At 45.0% G+C, this 19,110-nt stretch overlaps 15 non-coding genes across 15 annotated transcripts; all 15 read left to right on the plus strand.

Moving 5' to 3' along the window:
- Positions 1–580: 580 nt before the first annotated feature.
- LOC141245433 (U2 spliceosomal RNA) lies at positions 581–771 on the plus strand. The gene has a single exon (XR_012309258.1). It is a non-coding gene; the product is annotated as a U2 spliceosomal RNA (small nuclear RNA).
- Positions 772–1,886: 1,115 nt separating this feature from the next.
- On the plus strand, positions 1,887–2,077 carry LOC141245445 (U2 spliceosomal RNA). The gene has a single exon (XR_012309269.1). It is a non-coding gene; the product is annotated as a U2 spliceosomal RNA (small nuclear RNA).
- A 1,115-nt stretch (positions 2,078–3,192) lies between these two features.
- LOC141245436 (U2 spliceosomal RNA) lies at positions 3,193–3,383 on the plus strand. The gene has a single exon (XR_012309261.1). It is a non-coding gene; the product is annotated as a U2 spliceosomal RNA (small nuclear RNA).
- Positions 3,384–4,498: 1,115 nt separating this feature from the next.
- LOC141245456 (U2 spliceosomal RNA) lies at positions 4,499–4,689 on the plus strand. Its single transcript, XR_012309278.1, has one exon. It is a non-coding gene; the product is annotated as a U2 spliceosomal RNA (small nuclear RNA).
- Positions 4,690–5,804: 1,115 nt separating this feature from the next.
- On the plus strand, positions 5,805–5,995 carry LOC141245467 (U2 spliceosomal RNA). The gene has a single exon (XR_012309288.1). It is a non-coding gene; the product is annotated as a U2 spliceosomal RNA (small nuclear RNA).
- A 1,115-nt stretch (positions 5,996–7,110) lies between these two features.
- LOC141245476 (U2 spliceosomal RNA) lies at positions 7,111–7,301 on the plus strand. The gene has a single exon (XR_012309290.1). It is a non-coding gene; the product is annotated as a U2 spliceosomal RNA (small nuclear RNA).
- A 1,115-nt stretch (positions 7,302–8,416) lies between these two features.
- On the plus strand, positions 8,417–8,607 carry LOC141245477 (U2 spliceosomal RNA). Its single transcript, XR_012309291.1, has one exon. It is a non-coding gene; the product is annotated as a U2 spliceosomal RNA (small nuclear RNA).
- Positions 8,608–9,722: 1,115 nt separating this feature from the next.
- Positions 9,723–9,913, plus strand: LOC141245478 (U2 spliceosomal RNA). The gene has a single exon (XR_012309292.1). It is a non-coding gene; the product is annotated as a U2 spliceosomal RNA (small nuclear RNA).
- Positions 9,914–11,028: 1,115 nt separating this feature from the next.
- On the plus strand, positions 11,029–11,219 carry LOC141245392 (U2 spliceosomal RNA). The gene has a single exon (XR_012309219.1). It is a non-coding gene; the product is annotated as a U2 spliceosomal RNA (small nuclear RNA).
- A 1,115-nt stretch (positions 11,220–12,334) lies between these two features.
- Positions 12,335–12,525, plus strand: LOC141245480 (U2 spliceosomal RNA). Its single transcript, XR_012309294.1, has one exon. It is a non-coding gene; the product is annotated as a U2 spliceosomal RNA (small nuclear RNA).
- Positions 12,526–13,640: 1,115 nt separating this feature from the next.
- Positions 13,641–13,831, plus strand: LOC141245481 (U2 spliceosomal RNA). Its single transcript, XR_012309295.1, has one exon. It is a non-coding gene; the product is annotated as a U2 spliceosomal RNA (small nuclear RNA).
- A 1,115-nt stretch (positions 13,832–14,946) lies between these two features.
- LOC141245482 (U2 spliceosomal RNA) lies at positions 14,947–15,137 on the plus strand. The gene has a single exon (XR_012309296.1). It is a non-coding gene; the product is annotated as a U2 spliceosomal RNA (small nuclear RNA).
- A 1,115-nt stretch (positions 15,138–16,252) lies between these two features.
- On the plus strand, positions 16,253–16,443 carry LOC141245483 (U2 spliceosomal RNA). Its single transcript, XR_012309297.1, has one exon. It is a non-coding gene; the product is annotated as a U2 spliceosomal RNA (small nuclear RNA).
- A 1,115-nt stretch (positions 16,444–17,558) lies between these two features.
- LOC141245479 (U2 spliceosomal RNA) lies at positions 17,559–17,749 on the plus strand. The gene has a single exon (XR_012309293.1). It is a non-coding gene; the product is annotated as a U2 spliceosomal RNA (small nuclear RNA).
- Positions 17,750–18,864: 1,115 nt separating this feature from the next.
- LOC141245484 (U2 spliceosomal RNA) lies at positions 18,865–19,055 on the plus strand. The gene has a single exon (XR_012309298.1). It is a non-coding gene; the product is annotated as a U2 spliceosomal RNA (small nuclear RNA).
- The last annotated feature ends 55 nt before the right edge of the window (positions 19,056–19,110 follow it).

The following is a 19,110-nucleotide window of genomic DNA, read 5'->3' on the forward strand; positions in this document are numbered from 1 at the left end:
GCAGACTATAAAAGAGAACCCAACCCAAAAAGTTTGGTTGATTAGTCTGTGGCATTCTGTTAAACTGTTGCTTATGGCGGTCTCTGTGAGCTTCTCAGCGACATTCAGCCAGCCAGGTATCCTGCCTGCAGTAGATGGAATGTGGCAATGGAACGCTGGCTGCGCGTGTCATAATAGGCTCTGAGCCTTTATATACCTGTGCACAGCAGCAGCCACCTTCAGTCTGCTGCTGGACAGCCAGCAGCAGCAGCAGCAGGAGAGGTATGTAATCAGGAGCCCTCCTGCTAAGGGTAGACAGCTGCTCGTTCCACCCCACCCCCCGCCTTAATTGGTTCTCCTCCCTTCCAACGGTGTTGAGGCGGGTGGGAACAGCAGGGGGTGAAGGTGCTGTGTTTAAAGAGGTGGAGTTATGCAGATCTAAAACGCGTGGATTGCAGCAGCAGCAAGCCGAAAAGTGCAGGCATGTAAGGGATCTAGAGGTTGACAACATGTCTTCTTAACGGGAGTCCAGGAGCTCATCTCCACAAATGGACTTTTCAGGATCCTTGGGTGGCTCCGTAGTTTGAAACCAATTCTGGTTATCGCTTCTCGGCCTTTTGGCTAAGATCAAGTGTAGTATCTGTTCTTATCAGTTTAATATCTGATACGTCCCCTATCTGGGGACCATATATTAAATGGATTTTTAGAACAGGGAGATGGAAAAAGAGCTTGCTCTGTCCACTCCACGCATTGACCTGGTATTGCAGTATCTCCAGGACCGGTGCACCCCTTCTTTAATGCAGTTTCTAAAATCAGAAAGAATTGAATTCAATGTTTTTTGTTCATTTTGCTTGTTTGTCGGATTTTGGGATGGACTCTTTGGCTTTGCTTTTCTTCTCCTCATTGGATTTTTCATGTTCAAAGTTGCAGAAGCCAGATTACAAGCTCATTTTGGTTCAACTTCAGCAACTGTGCATTGCATTGCCATGTAATGTGATGCAATGCTATCTTTCTAGCTCTCCCTTTTTACTTCCTTTTGGATAAACAGACATATTAGGCAAGCATTTTGGAGCTTTCACCTAAATAACTACAGGTGGTGAGATAAGCTGCACAATATAATTGACCTTTCAGTATATTGTTGCACACACACCATCTATTTAGCAAATGCCCTTGTTATCAACAGCAGCCTTTTAAACTCACCTGAGCTAACAGGTATGTGCGCTGGTTACTCTGCTGCGCTTAAAATTTCTTTTTTGGTTTGCTACAATGCCTTTTCTGAAACGTTGTCTCCTTCTGCTGGAACACTGACTTCTTTCATTTAATGCCTGCAGACTATAAAAGAGAACCCAACCCAAAAAGTTTGGTTGATTAGTCTGTGGCATTCTGTTAAACTGTTGCTTATGGCGGTCTCTGTGAGCTTCTCAGCGACATTCAGCCAGCCAGGTATCCTGCCTGCAGTAGATGGAATGTGGCAATGGAACGCTGGCTGCGCGTGTCATAATAGGCTCTGAGCCTTTACATACCTGTGCACAGCAGCAGCCACCTTCAGTCTGCTGCTGGACAGCCAGCAGCAGCAGCAGCAGGAGAGGTATGTAATCAGGAGCCCTCCTGCTAAGGGTAGACAGCTGCTCGTTCCACCCCACCCCCCGCCTTAATTGGTTCTCCTCCCTTCCAACGGTGTTGAGGCGGGTGGGAACAGCAGGGGGTGAAGGTGCTGTGTTTAAAGAGGTGGAGTTATGCAGATCTAAAACGCGTGGATTGCAGCAGCAGCAAGCCGAAAAGTGCAGGCATGTAAGGGATCTAGAGGTTGACAACATGTCTTCTTAACGGGAGTCCAGGAGCTCATCTCCACAAATGGACTTTTCAGGATCCTTGGGTGGCTCCGTAGTTTGAAACCAATTCTGGTTATCGCTTCTCGGCCTTTTGGCTAAGATCAAGTGTAGTATCTGTTCTTATCAGTTTAATATCTGATACGTCCCCTATCTGGGGACCATATATTAAATGGATTTTTAGAACAGGGAGATGGAAAAAGAGCTTGCTCTGTCCACTCCACGCATTGACCTGGTATTGCAGTATCTCCAGGACCGGTGCACCCCTTCTTTAATGCAGTTTCTAAAATCAGAAAGAATTGAATTCAATGTTTTTTGTTCATTTTGCTTGTTTGTCGGATTTTGGGATGGACTCTTTGGCTTTGCTTTTCTTCTCCTCATTGGATTTTTCATGTTCAAAGTTGCAGAAGCCAGATTACAAGCTCATTTTGGTTCAACTTCAGCAACTGTGCATTGCATTGCCATGTAATGTGATGCAATGCTATCTTTCTAGCTCTCCCTTTTTACTTCCTTTTGGATAAACAGACATATTAGGCAAGCATTTTGGAGCTTTCACCTAAATAACTACAGGTGGTGAGATAAGCTGCACAATATAATTGACCTTTCAGTATATTGTTGCACACACACCATCTATTTAGCAAATGCCCTTGTTATCAACAGCAGCCTTTTAAACTCACCTGAGCTAACAGGTATGTGCGCTGGTTACTCTGCTGCGCTTAAAATTTCTTTTTTGGTTTGCTACAATGCCTTTTCTGAAACGTTGTCTCCTTCTGCTGGAACACTGACTTCTTTCATTTAATGCCTGCAGACTATAAAAGAGAACCCAACCCAAAAAGTTTGGTTGATTAGTCTGTGGCATTCTGTTAAACTGTTGCTTATGGCGGTCTCTGTGAGCTTCTCAGCGACATTCAGCCAGCCAGGTATCCTGCCTGCAGTAGATGGAATGTGGCAATGGAACGCTGGCTGCGCGTGTCATAATAGGCTCTGAGCCTTTACATACCTGTGCACAGCAGCAGCCACCTTCAGTCTGCTGCTGGACAGCCAGCAGCAGCAGCAGCAGGAGAGGTATGTAATCAGGAGCCCTCCTGCTAAGGGTAGACAGCTGCTCGTTCCACCCCACCCCCCGCCTTAATTGGTTCTCCTCCCTTCCAACGGTGTTGAGGCGGGTGGGAACAGCAGGGGGTGAAGGTGCTGTGTTTAAAGAGGTGGAGTTATGCAGATCTAAAACGCGTGGATTGCAGCAGCAGCAAGCCGAAAAGTGCAGGCATGTAAGGGATCTAGAGGTTGACAACATGTCTTCTTAACGGGAGTCCAGGAGCTCATCTCCACAAATGGACTTTTCAGGATCCTTGGGTGGCTCCGTAGTTTGAAACCAATTCTGGTTATCGCTTCTCGGCCTTTTGGCTAAGATCAAGTGTAGTATCTGTTCTTATCAGTTTAATATCTGATACGTCCCCTATCTGGGGACCATATATTAAATGGATTTTTAGAACAGGGAGATGGAAAAAGAGCTTGCTCTGTCCACTCCACGCATTGACCTGGTATTGCAGTATCCCCAGGACCGGTGCACCCCTTCTTTAATGCAGTTTCTAAAATCAGAAAGAATTGAATTCAATGTTTTTTGTTCATTTTGCTTGTTTGTCGGATTTTGGGATGGACTCTTTGGCTTTGCTTTTCTTCTCCTCATTGGATTTTTCATGTTCAAAGTTGCAGAAGCCAGATTACAAGCTCATTTTGGTTCAACTTCAGCAACTGTGCATTGCATGGCCATGTAATGTGATGCAATGCTATCTTTCTAGCTCTCCCTTTTTACTTCCTTTTGGATAAACAGACATATTAGGCAAGCATTTTGGAGCTTTCACCTAAATAACTACAGGTGGTGAGATAAGCTGCACAATATAATTGACCTTTCAGTATATTGTTGCACACACACCATCTATTTAGCAAATGCCCTTGTTATCAACAGCAGCCTTTTAAACTCACCTGAGCTAACAGGTATGTGCGCTGGTTACTCTGCTGCACTTAAAATTTCTTTTTTGGTTTGCTACAATGCCTTTTCTGAAACGTTGTCTCCTTCTGCTGGAACACTGACTTCTTTCATTTAATGCCTGCAGACTATAAAAGAGAACCCAACCCAAAAAGTTTGGTTGATTAGTCTGTGGCATTCTGTTAAACTGTTGCTTATGGCGGTCTCTGTGAGCTTCTCAGCGACATTCAGCCAGCCAGGTATCCTGCCTGCAGTAGATGGAATGTGGCAATGGAACGCTGGCTGCGCGTGTCATAATAGGCTCTGAGCCTTTATATACCTGTGCACAGCAGCAGCCACCTTCAGTCTGCTGCTGGACAGCCAGCAGCAGCAGCAGCAGGAGAGGTATGTAATCAGGAGCCCTCCTGCTAAGGGTAGACAGCTGCTCGTTCCACCCCACCCCCCGCCTTAATTGGTTCTCCTCCCTTCCAACGGTGTTGAGGCGGGTGGGAACAGCAGGGGGTGAAGGTGCTGTGTTTAAAGAGGTGGAGTTATGCAGATCTAAAACGCGTGGATTGCAGCAGCAGCAAGCCGAAAAGTGCAGGCATGTAAGGGATCTAGAGGTTGACAACATGTCTTCTTAACGGGAGTCCAGGAGCTCATCTCCACAAATGGACTTTTCAGGATCCTTGGGTGGCTCCGTAGTTTGAAACCAATTCTGGTTATCGCTTCTCGGCCTTTTGGCTAAGATCAAGTGTAGTATCTGTTCTTATCAGTTTAATATCTGATACGTCCCCTATCTGGGGACCATATATTAAATGGATTTTTAGAACAGGGAGATGGAAAAAGAGCTTGCTCTGTCCACTCCACGCATTGACCTGGTATTGCAGTATCTCCAGGACCGGTGCACCCCTTCTTTAATGCAGTTTCTAAAATCAGAAAGAATTGAATTCAATGTTTTTTGTTCATTTTGCTTGTTTGTCGGATTTTGGGATGGACTCTTTGGCTTTGCTTTTCTTCTCCTCATTGGATTTTTCATGTTCAAAGTTGCAGAAGCCAGATTACAAGCTCATTTTGGTTCAACTTCAGCAACTGTGCATTGCATTGCCATGTAATGTGATGCAATGCTATCTTTCTAGCTCTCCCTTTTTACTTCCTTTTGGATAAACAGACATATTAGGCAAGCATTTTGGAGCTTTCACCTAAATAACTACAGGTGGTGAGATAAGCTGCACAATATAATTGACCTTTCAGTATATTGTTGCACACACACCATCTATTTAGCAAATGCCCTTGTTATCAACAGCAGCCTTTTAAACTCACCTGAGCTAACAGGTATGTGCGCTGGTTACTCTGCTGCGCTTAAAATTTCTTTTTTGGTTTGCTACAATGCCTTTTCTGAAACGTTGTCTCCTTCTGCTGGAACACTGACTTCTTTCATTTAATGCCTGCAGACTATAAAAGAGAACCCAACCCAAAAAGTTTGGTTGATTAGTCTGTGGCATTCTGTTAAACTGTTGCTTATGGCGGTCTCTGTGAGCTTCTCAGCGACATTCAACCAGCCAGGTATCCTGCCTGCAGTAGATGGAATGTGGCAATGGAACGCTGGCTGCGCGTGTCATAATAGGCTCTGAGCCTTTATATACCTGTGCACAGCAGCAGCCACCTTCAGTCTGCTGCTGGACAGCCAGCAGCAGCAGCAGCAGGAGAGGTATGTAATCAGGAGCCCTCCTGCTAAGGGTAGACAGCTGCTCGTTCCACCCCACCCCCCGCCTTAATTGGTTCTCCTCCCTTCCAACGGTGTTGAGGCGGGTGGGAACAGCAGGGGGTGAAGGTGCTGTGTTTAAAGAGGTGGAGTTATGCAGATCTAAAACGCGTGGATTGCAGCAGCAGCAAGCCGAAAAGTGCAGGCATGTAAGGGATCTAGAGGTTGACAACATGTCTTCTTAACGGGAGTCCAGGAGCTCATCTCCACAAATGGACTTTTCAGGATCCTTGGGTGGCTCCGTAGTTTGAAACCAATTCTGGTTATCGCTTCTCGGCCTTTTGGCTAAGATCAAGTGTAGTATCTGTTCTTATCAGTTTAATATCTGATACGTCCCCTATCTGGGGACCATATATTAAATGGATTTTTAGAACAGGGAGATGGAAAAAGAGCTTGCTCTGTCCACTCCACGCATTGACCTGGTATTGCAGTATCTCCAGGACCGGTGCACCCCTTCTTTAATGCAGTTTCTAAAATCAGAAAGAATTGAATTCAATGTTTTTTGTTCATTTTGCTTGTTTGTCGGATTTTGGGATGGACTCTTTGGCTTTGCTTTTCTTCTCCTCATTGGATTTTTCATGTTCAAAGTTGCAGAAGCCAGATTACAAGCTCATTTTGGTTCAACTTCAGCAACTGTGCATTGCATTGCCATGTAATGTGATGCAATGCTATCTTTCTAGCTCTCCCTTTTTACTTCCTTTTGGATAAACAGACATATTAGGCAAGCATTTTGGAGCTTTCACCTAAATAACTACAGGTGGTGAGATAAGCTGCACAATATAATTGACCTTTCAGTATATTGTTGCACACACACCATCTATTTAGCAAATGCCCTTGTTATCAACAGCAGCCTTTTAAACTCACCTGAGCTAACAGGTATGTGCGCTGGTTACTCTGCTGCGCTTAAAATTTCTTTTTTGGTTTGCTACAATGCCTTTTCTGAAACGTTGTCTCCTTCTGCTGGAACACTGACTTCTTTCATTTAATGCCTGCAGACTATAAAAGAGAACCCAACCCAAAAAGTTTGGTTGATTAGTCTGTGGCATTCTGTTAAACTGTTGCTTATGGCGGTCTCTGTGAGCTTCTCAGCGACATTCAGCCAGCCAGGTATCCTGCCTGCAGTAGATGGAATGTGGCAATGGAACGCTGGCTGCGCGTGTCATAATAGGCTCTGAGCCTTTATATACCTGTGCACAGCAGCAGCCACCTTCAGTCTGCTGCTGGATAGCCAGCAGCAGCAGCAGCAGGAGAGGTATGTAATCAGGAGCCCTCCTGCTAAGGGTAGACAGCTGCTCGTTCCACCCCACCCCCCGCCTTAATTGGTTCTCCTCCCTTCCAACGGTGTTGAGGCGGGTGGGAACAGCAGGGGGTGAAGGTGCTGTGTTTAAAGAGGTGGAGTTATGCAGATCTAAAACGCGTGGATTGCAGCAGCAGCAAGCCGAAAAGTGCAGGCATGTAAGGGATCTAGAGGTTGACAACATGTCTTCTTAACGGGAGTCCAGGAGCTCATCTCCACAAATGGACTTTTCAGGATCCTTGGGTGGCTCCGTAGTTTGAAACCAATTCTGGTTATCGCTTCTCGGCCTTTTGGCTAAGATCAAGTGTAGTATCTGTTCTTATCAGTTTAATATCTGATACGTCCCCTATCTGGGGACCATATATTAAATGGATTTTTAGAACAGGGAGATGGAAAAAGAGCTTGCTCTGTCCACTCCACGCATTGACCTGGTATTGCAGTATCTCCAGGACCGGTGCACCCCTTCTTTAATGCAGTTTCTAAAATCAGAAAGAATTGAATTCAATGTTTTTTGTTCATTTTGCTTGTTTGTCGGATTTTGGGATGGACTCTTTGGCTTTGCTTTTCTTCTCCTCATTGGATTTTTCATGTTCAAAGTTGCAGAAGCCAGATTACAAGCTCATTTTGGTTCAACTTCAGCAACTGTGCATTGCATTGCCATGTAATGTGATGCAATGCTATCTTTCTAGCTCTCCCTTTTTACTTCCTTTTGGATAAACAGACATATTAGGCAAGCATTTTGGAGCTTTCACCTAAATAACTACAGGTGGTGAGATAAGCTGCACAATATAATTGACCTTTCAGTATATTGTTGCACACACACCATCTATTTAGCAAATGCCCTTGTTATCAACAGCAGCCTTTTAAACTCACCTGAGCTAACAGGTATGTGCGCTGGTTACTCTGCTGCGCTTAAAATTTCTTTTTTGGTTTGCTACAATGCCTTTTCTGAAACGTTGTCTCCTTCTGCTGGAACACTGACTTCTTTCATTTAATGCCTGCAGACTATAAAAGAGAACCCAACCCAAAAAGTTTGGTTGATTAGTCTGTGGCATTCTGTTAAACTGTTGCTTATGGCGGTCTCTGTGAGCTTCTCAGCGACATTCAGCCAGCCAGGTATCCTGCCTGCAGTAGATGGAATGTGGCAATGGAACGCTGGCTGCGCGTGTCATAATAGGCTCTGAGCCTTTATATACCTGTGCACAGCAGCAGCCACCTTCAGTCTGCTGCTGGACAGCCAGCAGCAGCAGCAGCAGGAGAGGTATGTAATCAGGAGCCCTCCTGCTAAGGGTAGACAGCTGCTCGTTCCACCCCACCCCCCGCCTTAATTGGTTCTCCTCCCTTCCAACGGTGTTGAGGCGGGTGGGAACAGCAGGGGGTGAAGGTGCTGTGTTTAAAGAGGTGGAGTTATGCAGATCTAAAACGCGTGGATTGCAGCAGCAGCAAGCCGAAAAGTGCAGGCATGTAAGGGATCTAGAGGTTGACAACATGTCTTCTTAACGGGAGTCCAGGAGCTCATCTCCACAAATGGACTTTTCAGGATCCTTGGGTGGCTCCGTAGTTTGAAACCAATTCTGGTTATCGCTTCTCGGCCTTTTGGCTAAGATCAAGTGTAGTATCTGTTCTTATCAGTTTAATATCTGATACGTCCCCTATCTGGGGACCATATATTAAATGGATTTTTAGAACAGGGAGATGGAAAAAGAGCTTGCTCTGTCCACTCCACGCATTGACCTGGTATTGCAGTATCTCCAGGACCGGTGCACCCCTTCTTTAATGCAGTTTCTAAAATCAGAAAGAATTGAATTCAATGTTTTTTGTTCATTTTGCTTGTTTGTCGGATTTTGGGATGGACTCTTTGGCTTTGCTTTTCTTCTCCTCATTGGATTTTTCATGTTCAAAGTTGCAGAAGCCAGATTACAAGCTCATTTTGGTTCAACTTCAGCAACTGTGCATTGCATTGCCATGTAATGTGATGCAATGCTATCTTTCTAGCTCTCCCTTTTTACTTCCTTTTGGATAAACAGACATATTAGGCAAGCATTTTGGAGCTTTCACCTAAATAACTACAGGTGGTGAGATAAGCTGCACAATATAATTGACCTTTCAGTATATTGTTGCACACACACCATCTATTTAGCAAATGCCCTTGTTATCAACAGCAGCCTTTTAAACTCACCTGAGCTAACAGGTATGTGCGCTGGTTACTCTGCTGCGCTTAAAATTTCTTTTTTGGTTTGCTACAATGCCTTTTCTGAAACGTTGTCTCCTTCTGCTGGAACACTGACTTCTTTCATTTAATGCCTGCAGACTATAAAAGAGAACCCAACCCAAAAAGTTTGGTTGATTAGTCTGTGGCATTCTGTTAAACTGTTGCTTATGGCGGTCTCTGTGAGCTTCTCAGCGACATTCAGCCAGCCAGGTATCCTGCCTGCAGTAGATGGAATGTGGCAATGGAACGCTGGCTGCGCGTGTCATAATAGGCTCTGAGCCTTTATATACCTGTGCACAGCAGTAGCCACCTTCAGTCTGCTGCTGGACAGCCAGCAGCAGCAGCAGCAGGAGAGGTATGTAATCAGGAGCCCTCCTGCTAAGGGTAGACAGCTGCTCGTTCCACCCCACCCCCCGCCTTAATTGGTTCTCCTCCCTTCCAACGGTGTTGAGGCGGGTGGGAACAGCAGGGGGTGAAGGTGCTGTGTTTAAAGAGGTGGAGTTATGCAGATCTAAAACGCGTGGATTGCAGCAGCAGCAAGCCGAAAAGTGCAGGCATGTAAGGGATCTAGAGGTTGACAACATGTCTTCTTAACGGGAGTCCAGGAGCTCATCTCCACAAATGGACTTTTCAGGATCCTTGGGTGGCTCCGTAGTTTGAAACCAATTCTGGTTATCGCTTCTCGGCCTTTTGGCTAAGATCAAGTGTAGTATCTGTTCTTATCAGTTTAATATCTGATACGTCCCCTATCTGGGGACCATATATTAAATGGATTTTTAGAACAGGGAGATGGAAAAAGAGCTTGCTCTGTCCACTCCACGCATTGACCTGGTATTGCAGTATCTCCAGGACCGGTGCACCCCTTCTTTAATGCAGTTTCTAAAATCAGAAAGAATTGAATTCAATGTTTTTTGTTCATTTTGCTTGTTTGTCGGATTTTGGGATGGACTCTTTGGCTTTGCTTTTCTTCTCCTCATTGGATTTTTCATGTTCAAAGTTGCAGAAGCCAGATTACAAGCTCATTTTGGTTCAACTTCAGCAACTGTGCATTGCATTGCCATGTAATGTGATGCAATGCTATCTTTCTAGCTCTCCCTTTTTACTTCCTTTTGGATAAACAGACATATTAGGCAAGCATTTTGGAGCTTTCACCTAAATAACTACAGGTGGTGAGATAAGCTGCACAATATAATTGACCTTTCAGTATATTGTTGCACACACACCATCTATTTAGCAAATGCCCTTGTTATCAACAGCAGCCTTTTAAACTCACCTGAGCTAACAGGTATGTGCGCTGGTTACTCTGCTGCGCTTAAAATTTCTTTTTTGGTTTGCTACAATGCCTTTTCTGAAACGTTGTCTCCTTCTGCTGGAACACTGACTTCTTTCATTTAATGCCTGCAGACTATAAAAGAGAACCCAACCCAAAAAGTTTGGTTGATTAGTCTGTGGCATTCTGTTAAACTGTTGCTTATGGCGGTCTCTGTGAGCTTCTCAGCGACATTCAGCCAGCCAGGTATCCTGCCTGCAGTAGATGGAATGTGGCAATGGAACGCTGGCTGCGCGTGTCATAATAGGCTCTGAGCCTTTATATACCTGTGCACAGCAGCAGCCACCTTCAGTCTGCTGCTGGACAGCCAGCAGCAGCAGCAGCAGGAGAGGTATGTAATCAGGAGCCCTCCTGCTAAGGGTAGACAGCTGCTCGTTCCACCCCACCCCCCGCCTTAATTGGTTCTCCTCCCTTCCAACGGTGTTGAGGCGGGTGGGAACAGCAGGGGGTGAAGGTGCTGTGTTTAAAGAGGTGGAGTTATGCAGATCTAAAACGCGTGGATTGCAGCAGCAGCAAGCCGAAAAGTGCAGGCATGTAAGGGATCTAGAGGTTGACAACATGTCTTCTTAACGGGAGTCCAGGAGCTCATCTCCACAAATGGACTTTTCAGGATCCTTGGGTGGCTCCGTAGTTTGAAACCAATTCTGGTTATCGCTTCTCGGCCTTTTGGCTAAGATCAAGTGTAGTATCTGTTCTTATCAGTTTAATATCTGATACGTCCCCTATCTGGGGACCATATATTAAATGGATTTTTAGAACAGGGAGATGGAAAAAGAGCTTGCTCTGTCCACTCCACGCATTGACCTGGTATTGCAGTATCTCCAGGACCAGTGCACCCCTTCTTTAATGCAGTTTCTAAAATCAGAAAGAATTGAATTCAATGTTTTTTGTTCATTTTGCTTGTTTGTCGGATTTTGGGATGGACTCTTTGGCTTTGCTTTTCTTCTCCTCATTGGATTTTTCATGTTCAAAGTTGCAGAAGCCAGATTACAAGCTCATTTTGGTTCAACTTCAGCAACTGTGCATTGCATTGCCATGTAATGTGATGCAATGCTATCTTTCTAGCTCTCCCTTTTTACTTCCTTTTGGATAAACAGACATATTAGGCAAGCATTTTGAAGCTTTCACCTAAATAACTACAGGTGGTGAGATAAGCTGCACAATATAATTGACCTTTCAGTATATTGTTGCACACACACCATCTATTTAGCAAATGCCCTTGTTATCAACAGCAGCCTTTTAAACTCACCTGAGCTAACAGGTATGTGCGCTGGTTACTCTGCTGCGCTTAAAATTTCTTTTTTGGTTTGCTACAATGCCTTTTCTGAAACGTTGTCTCCTTCTGCTGGAACACTGACTTCTTTCATTTAATGCCTGCAGACTATAAAAGAGAACTCAACCCAAAAAGTTTGGTTGATTAGTCTGTGGCATTCTGTTAAACTGTTGCTTATGGCGGTCTCTGTGAGCTTCTCAGCGACATTCAGCCAGCCAGGTATCCTGCCTGCAGTAGATGGAATGTGGCAATGGAACGCTGGCTGCGCGTGTCATAATAGGCTCTGAGCCTTTATATACCTGTGCACAGCAGCAGCCACCTTCAGTCTGCTGCTGGACAGCCAGCAGCAGCAGCAGCAGGAGAGGTATGTAATCAGGAGCCCTCCTGCTAAGGGTAGACAGCTGCTCGTTCCACCCCACCCCCCGCCTTAATTGGTTCTCCTCCCTTCCAACGGTGTTGAGGCGGGTGGGAACAGCAGGGGGTGAAGGTGCTGTGTTTAAAGAGGTGGAGTTATGCAGATCTAAAACGCGTGGATTGCAGCAGCAGCAAGCCGAAAAGTGCAGGCATGTAAGGGATCTAGAGGTTGACAACATGTCTTCTTAACGGGAGTCCAGGAGCTCATCTCCACAAATGGACTTTTCAGGATCCTTGGGTGGCTCCGTAGTTTGAAACCAATTCTGGTTATCGCTTCTCGGCCTTTTGGCTAAGATCAAGTGTAGTATCTGTTCTTATCAGTTTAATATCTGATACGTCCCCTATCTGGGGACCATATATTAAATGGATTTTTAGAACAGGGAGATGGAAAAAGAGCTTGCTCTGTCCACTCCACGCATTGACCTGGTATTGCAGTATCTCCAGGACCGGTGCACCCCTTCTTTAATGCAGTTTCTAAAATCAGAAAGAATTGAATTCAATGTTTTTTGTTCATTTTGCTTGTTTGTCGGATTTTGGGATGGACTCTTTGGCTTTGCTTTTCTTCTCCTCATTGGATTTTTCATGTTCAAAGTTGCAGAAGCCAGATTACAAGCTCATTTTGGTTCAACTTCAGCAACTGTGCATTGCATTGCCATGTAATGTGATGCAATGCTATCTTTCTAGCTCTCCCTTTTTACTTCCTTTTGGATAAACAGACATATTAGGCAAGCATTTTGGAGCTTTCACCTAAATAACTACAGGTGGTGAGATAAGCTGCACAATATAATTGACCTTTCAGTATATTGTTGCACACACACCATCTATTTAGCAAATGCCCTTGTTATCAACAGCAGCCTTTTAAACTCACCTGAGCTAACAGGTATGTGCGCTGGTTACTCTGCTGCGCTTAAAATTTCTTTTTTGGTTTGCTACAATGCCTTTTCTGAAACGTTGTCTCCTTCTGCTGGAACACTGACTTCTTTCATTTAATGCCTGCAGACTATAAAAGAGAACCCAACCCAAAAAGTTTGGTTGATTAGTCTGTGGCATTCTGTTAAACTGTTGCTTATGGCGGTCTCTGTGAGCTTCTCAGCGACATTCAGCCAGCCAGGTATCCTGCCTGCAGTAGATGGAATGTGGCAATGGAACGCTGGCTGCGCGTGTCATAATAGGCTCTGAGCCTTTATATACCTGTGCACAGCAGCAGCCACCTTCAGTCTGCTGCTGGATAGCCAGCAGCAGCAGCAGCAGGAGAGGTATGTAATCAGGAGCCCTCCTGCTAAGGGTAGACAGCTGCTCGTTCCACCCCACCCCCCGCCTTAATTGGTTCTCCTCCCTTCCAACGGTGTTGAGGCGGGTGGGAACAGCAGGGGGTGAAGGTGCTGTGTTTAAAGAGGTGGAGTTATGCAGATCTAAAACGCGTGGATTGCAGCAGCAGCAAGCCGAAAAGTGCAGGCATGTAAGGGATCTAGAGGTTGACAACATGTCTTCTTAACGGGAGTCCAGGAGCTCATCTCCACAAATGGACTTTTCAGGATCCTTGGGTGGCTCCGTAGTTTGAAACCAATTCTGGTTATCGCTTCTCGGCCTTTTGGCTAAGATCAAGTGTAGTATCTGTTCTTATCAGTTTAATATCTGATACGTCCCCTATCTGGGGACCATATATTAAATGGATTTTTAGAACAGGGAGATGGAAAAAGAGCTTGCTCTGTCCACTCCACGCATTGACCTGGTATTGCAGTATCTCCAGGACCGGTGCACCCCTTCTTTAATGCAGTTTCTAAAATCAGAAAGAATTGAATTCAATGTTTTTTGTTCATTTTGCTTGTTTGTCGGATTTTGGGATGGACTCTTTGGCTTTGCTTTTCTTCTCCTCATTGGATTTTTCATGTTCAAAGTTGCAGAAGCCAGATTACAAGCTCATTTTGGTTCAACTTCAGCAACTGTGCATTGCATTGCCATGTAATGTGATGCAATGCTATCTTTCTAGCTCTCCCTTTTTACTTCCTTTTGGATAAACAGACATATTAGGCAAGCATTTTGGAGCTTTCACCTAAATAACTACAGGTGGTGAGATAAGCTGCACAATATAATTGACCTTTCAGTATATTGTTGCACACACACCATCTATTTAGCAAATGCCCTTGTTATCAACAGCAGCCTTTTAAACTCACCTGAGCTAACAGGTATGTGCGCTGGTTACTCTGCTGCGCTTAAAATTTCTTTTTTGGTTTGCTACAATGCCTTTTCTGAAACGTTGTCTCCTTCTGCTGGAACACTGACTTCTTTCATTTAATGCCTGCAGACTATAAAAGAGAACCCAACCCAAAAAGTTTGGTTGATTAGTCTGTGGCATTCTGTTAAACTGTTGCTTATGGCGGTCTCTGTGAGCTTCTCAGCGACATTCAGCCAGCCAGGTATCCTGCCTGCAGTAGATGGAATGTGGCAATGGAACGCTGGCTGCGCGTGTCATAATAGGCTCTGAGCCTTTATATACCTGTGCACAGCAGCAGCCACCTTCAGTCTGCTGCTGGACAGCCAGCAGCAGCAGCAGCAGGAGAGGTATGTAATCAGGAGCCCTCCTGCTAAGGGTAGACAGCTGCTCGTTCCACCCCACCCCCCGCCTTAATTGGTTCTCCTCCCTTCCAACGGTGTTGAGGCGGGTGGGAACAGCAGGGGGTGAAGGTGCTGTGTTTAAAGAGGTGGAGTTATGCAGATCTAAAACGCGTGGATTGCAGCAGCAGCAAGCCGAAAAGTGCAGGCATGTAAGGGATCTAGAGGTTGACAACATGTCTTCTTAACGGGAGTCCAGGAGCTCATCTCCACAAATGGACTTTTCAGGATCCTTGGGTGGCTCCGTAGTTTGAAACCAATTCTGGTTATCGCTTCTCGGCCTTTTGGCTAAGATCAAGTGTAGTATCTGTTCTTATCAGTTTAATATCTGATACGTCCCCTATCTGGGGACCATATATTAAATGGATTTTTAGAACAGGGAGATGGAAAAAGAGCTTGCTCTGTCCACTCCACGCATTGACCTGGTATTGCAGTATCTCCAGGACCGGTGCACCCCTTCTTTAATGCAGTTTCTAAAATCAGAAAGAATTGAATTCAATGTTTTTTGTTCATTTTGCTTGTTTGTCGGATTTTGGGATGGACTCTTTGGCTTTGCTTTTCTTCTCCTCATTGGATTTTTCATGTTCAAAGTTGCAGAAGCCAGATTACAAGCTCATTTTGGTTCAACTTCAGCAACTGTGCATTGCATTGCCATGTAATGTGATGCAATGCTATCTTTCTAGCTCTCCCTTTTTACTTCCTTTTGGATAAACAGACATATTAGGCAAGCATTTTGGAGCTTTCACCTAAATAACTACAGGTGGTGAGATAAGCTGCACAATATAATTGACCTTTCAGTATATTGTTGCACACACACCATCTATTTAGCAAATGCCCTTGTTATCAACAGCAGCCTTTTAAACTCACCTGAGCTAACAGGTATGTGCGCTGGTTACTCTGCTGCGCTTAAAATTTCTTTTTTGGTTTGCTACAATGCCTTTTCTGAAACGTTGTCTCCTTCTGCTGGAACACTGACTTCTTTCATTTAATGCCTGCAGACTATAAAAGAGAACCCAACCCAAAAAGTTTGGTTGATTAGTCTGTGGCATTCTGTTAAACTGTTGCTTATGGCGGTCTCTGTGAGCTTCTCAGCGACATTCAGCCAGCCAGGTATCCTGCCTGCAGTAGATGGAATGTGGCAATGGAACGCTGGCTGCGCGTGTCATAATAGGCTCTGAGCCTTTATATACCTGTGCACAGCAGTAGCCACCTTCAGTCTGCTGCTGGACAGCCAGCAGCAGCAGCAGCAGGAGAGGTATGTAATCAGGAGCCCTCCTGCTAAGGGTAGACAGCTGCTCGTTCCACCCCACCCCCCGCCTTAATTGGTTCTCCTCCCTTCCAACGGTGTTGAGGCGGGTGGGAACAGCAGGGGGTGAAGGTGCTGTGTTTAAAGAGGTGGAGTTATGCAGATCTAAAACGCGTGGATTGCAGCAGCAGCAAGCCGAAAAGTGCAGGCATGTAAGGGATCTAGAGGTTGACAACATGTCTTCTTAACGGGAGTCCAGGAGCTCATCTCCACAAATGGACTTTTCAGGATCCTTGGGTGGCTCCGTAGTTTGAAACCAATTCTGGTTATCGCTTCTCGGCCTTTTGGCTAAGATCAAGTGTAGTATCTGTTCTTATCAGTTTAATATCTGATACGTCCCCTATCTGGGGACCATATATTAAATGGATTTTTAGAACAGGGAGATGGAAAAAGAGCTTGCTCTGTCCACTCCACGCATTGACCTGGTATTGCAGTATCTCCAGGACCGGTGCACCCCTTCTTTAATGCAGTTTCTAAAATCAGAAAGAATTGAATTCAATGTTTTTTGTTCATTTTGCTTGTTTGTCGGATTTTGGGATGGACTCTTTGGCTTTGCTTTTCTTCTCCTCATTGGATTTTTCATGTTCAAAGTTGCAGAAGCCAGATTACAAGCTCATTTTGGTTCAACTTCAGCAACTGTGCATTGCATTGCCATGTAATGTGATGCAATGCTATCTTTCTAGCTCTCCCTTTTTACTTCCTTTTGGATAAACAGACATATTAGGCAAGCATTTTGGAGCTTTCACCTAAATAACTACAGGTGGTGAGATAAGCTGCACAATATAATTGACCTTTCAGTATATTGTTGCACACACACCATCTATTTAGCAAATGCCCTTGTTATCAACAGCAGCCTTTTAAACTCACCTGAGCTAACAGGTATGTGCGCTGGTTACTCTGCTGCGCTTAAAATTTCTTTTTTGGTTTGCTACAATGCCTTTTCTGAAACGTTGTCTCCTTCTGCTGGAACACTGACTTCTTTCATTTAATGCCTGCAGACTATAAAAGAGAACCCAACCCAAAAAGTTTGGTTGATTAGTCTGTGGCATTCTGTTAAACTGTTGCTTATGGCGGTCTCTGTGAGCTTCTCAGCGACATTCAGCCAGCCAGGTATCCTGCCTGCAGTAGATGGAATGTGGCAATGGAACGCTGGCTGCGCGTGTCATAATAGGCTCTGAGCCTTTATATACCTGTGCACAGCAGCAGCCACCTTCAGTCTGCTGCTGGACAGCCAGCAGCAGCAGCAGCAGGAGAGGTATGTAATCAGGAGCCCTCCTGCTAAGGGTAGACAGCTGCTCGTTCCACCCCACCCCCCGCCTTAATTGGTTCTCCTCCCTTCCAACGGTGTTGAGGCGGGTGGGAACAGCAGGGGGTGAAGGTGCTGTGTTTAAAGAGGTGGAGTTATGCAGATCTAAAACGCGTGGATTGCAGCAGCAGCAAGCCGAAAAGTGCAGGCATGTAAGGGATCTAGAGGTTGACAACATGTCTTCTTAACGGGAGTCCAGGAGCTCATCTCCACAAATGGACTTTTCAGGATCCTTGGGTGGCTCCGTAGTTTGAAACCAATTCTGGTTATCGCTTCTCGGCCTTTTGGCTAAGATCAAGTGTAGTATCTGTTCTTATCAGTTTAATATCTGATACGTCCCCTATCTGGGGACCATATATTAAATGGATTTTTAGAACAGGGAGATGGAAAAAGAGCTTGCTCTGTCCACTCCACGCATTGACCTGGTATTGCAGTATCTCCAGGACCAGTGCACCCCTTCTTTAATGCAGTTTCTAAAATCAGAAAGAATTGAATTCAATGTTTTTTGTTCATTTTGCTTGTTTGTCGGATTTTGGGATGGACTCTTTGGCTTTGCTTTTCTTCTCCTCATTGGATTTTTCATGTTCAAAGTTGCAGAAGCCAGATTACAAGCTCATTTTGGTTCAACTTCAGCAACTGTGCATTGCATTGCCATGTAATGTGATGCAATGCTATCTTTCTAGCTCTCCCTTTTTACTTCCTTTTGGATAAACAGACATATTAGGCAAGCATTTTGAAGCTTTCACCTAAATAACTACAGGTGGTGAGATAAGCTGCACAATATAATTGACCTTTCAGTATATTGTTGCACACACACCATCTATTTAGCAAATGCCCTTGTTATCAACAGCAGCCTTTTAAACTCACCTGAGCTAACAGGTATGTGCGCTGGTTACTCTGCTGCGCTTAAAATTTCTTTTTTGGTTTGCTACAATGCCTTTTCTGAAACGTTGTCTCCTTCTGCTGGAACACTGACTTCTTTCATTTAATGCCTGCAGACTATAAAAGAGAACTCAACCCAAAAAGTTTGGTTGATTAGTCTGTGGCATTCTGTTAAACTGTTGCTTATGGCGGTCTCTGTGAGCTTCTCAGCGACATTCAGCCAGCCAGGTATCCTGCCTGCAGTAGATGGAATGTGGCAATGGAACGCTGGCTGCGCGTGTCATAATAGGCTCTGAGCCTTTATATACCTGTGCACAGCAGCAGCCACCTTCAGTCTGCTGCTGGACAGCCAGCAGCAGCAGCAGCAGGAGAGGTATGTAATCAGGAGCCCTCCTGCTAAGGGTAGACAGCTGCTCGTTCCACCCCACCCCCCGCCTTAATTGGTTCTCCTCCCTTCCAACGGTGTTGAGGCGGGTGGGAACAGCAGGGGGTGAAGGTGCTGTGTTTAAAGAGGTGGAGTTATGCAGATCTAAAACGCGTGGATTGCAGCAGCAGCAAGCCGAAAAGTGCAGGCATGTAAGGGATCTAGAGGTTGACAACATGTCTTCTTAACGGGAGTCCAGGAGCTCATCTCCACAAATGGACTTTTCAGGATCCTTGGGTGGCTCCGTAGTTTGAAACCAATTCTGGTTATCGCTTCTCGGCCTTTTGGCTAAGATCAAGTGTAGTATCTGTTCTTATCAGTTTAATATCTGATACGTCCCCTATCTGGGGACCATATATTAAATGGATTTTTAGAACAGGGAGATGGAAAAAGAGCTTGCTCTGTCCACTCCACGCATTGACCTGGTATTGCAGTATCTCCAGGACCGGTGCACCCCTTCTTTAATGCAGTTTCTAAAATCAGAAAGAATTGAATTCAATGTTTTTTGTTCATT

This window comes from Phyllobates terribilis, unplaced genomic scaffold, assembly GCF_046119375.1.
Source record: "Phyllobates terribilis strain yellow unplaced genomic scaffold, ASM4611937v1 Scaffold_1861__1_contigs__length_200102, whole genome shotgun sequence".
In the NCBI taxonomy this organism is placed as follows: Eukaryota; Metazoa; Chordata; class Amphibia; order Anura; family Dendrobatidae; genus Phyllobates; species Phyllobates terribilis.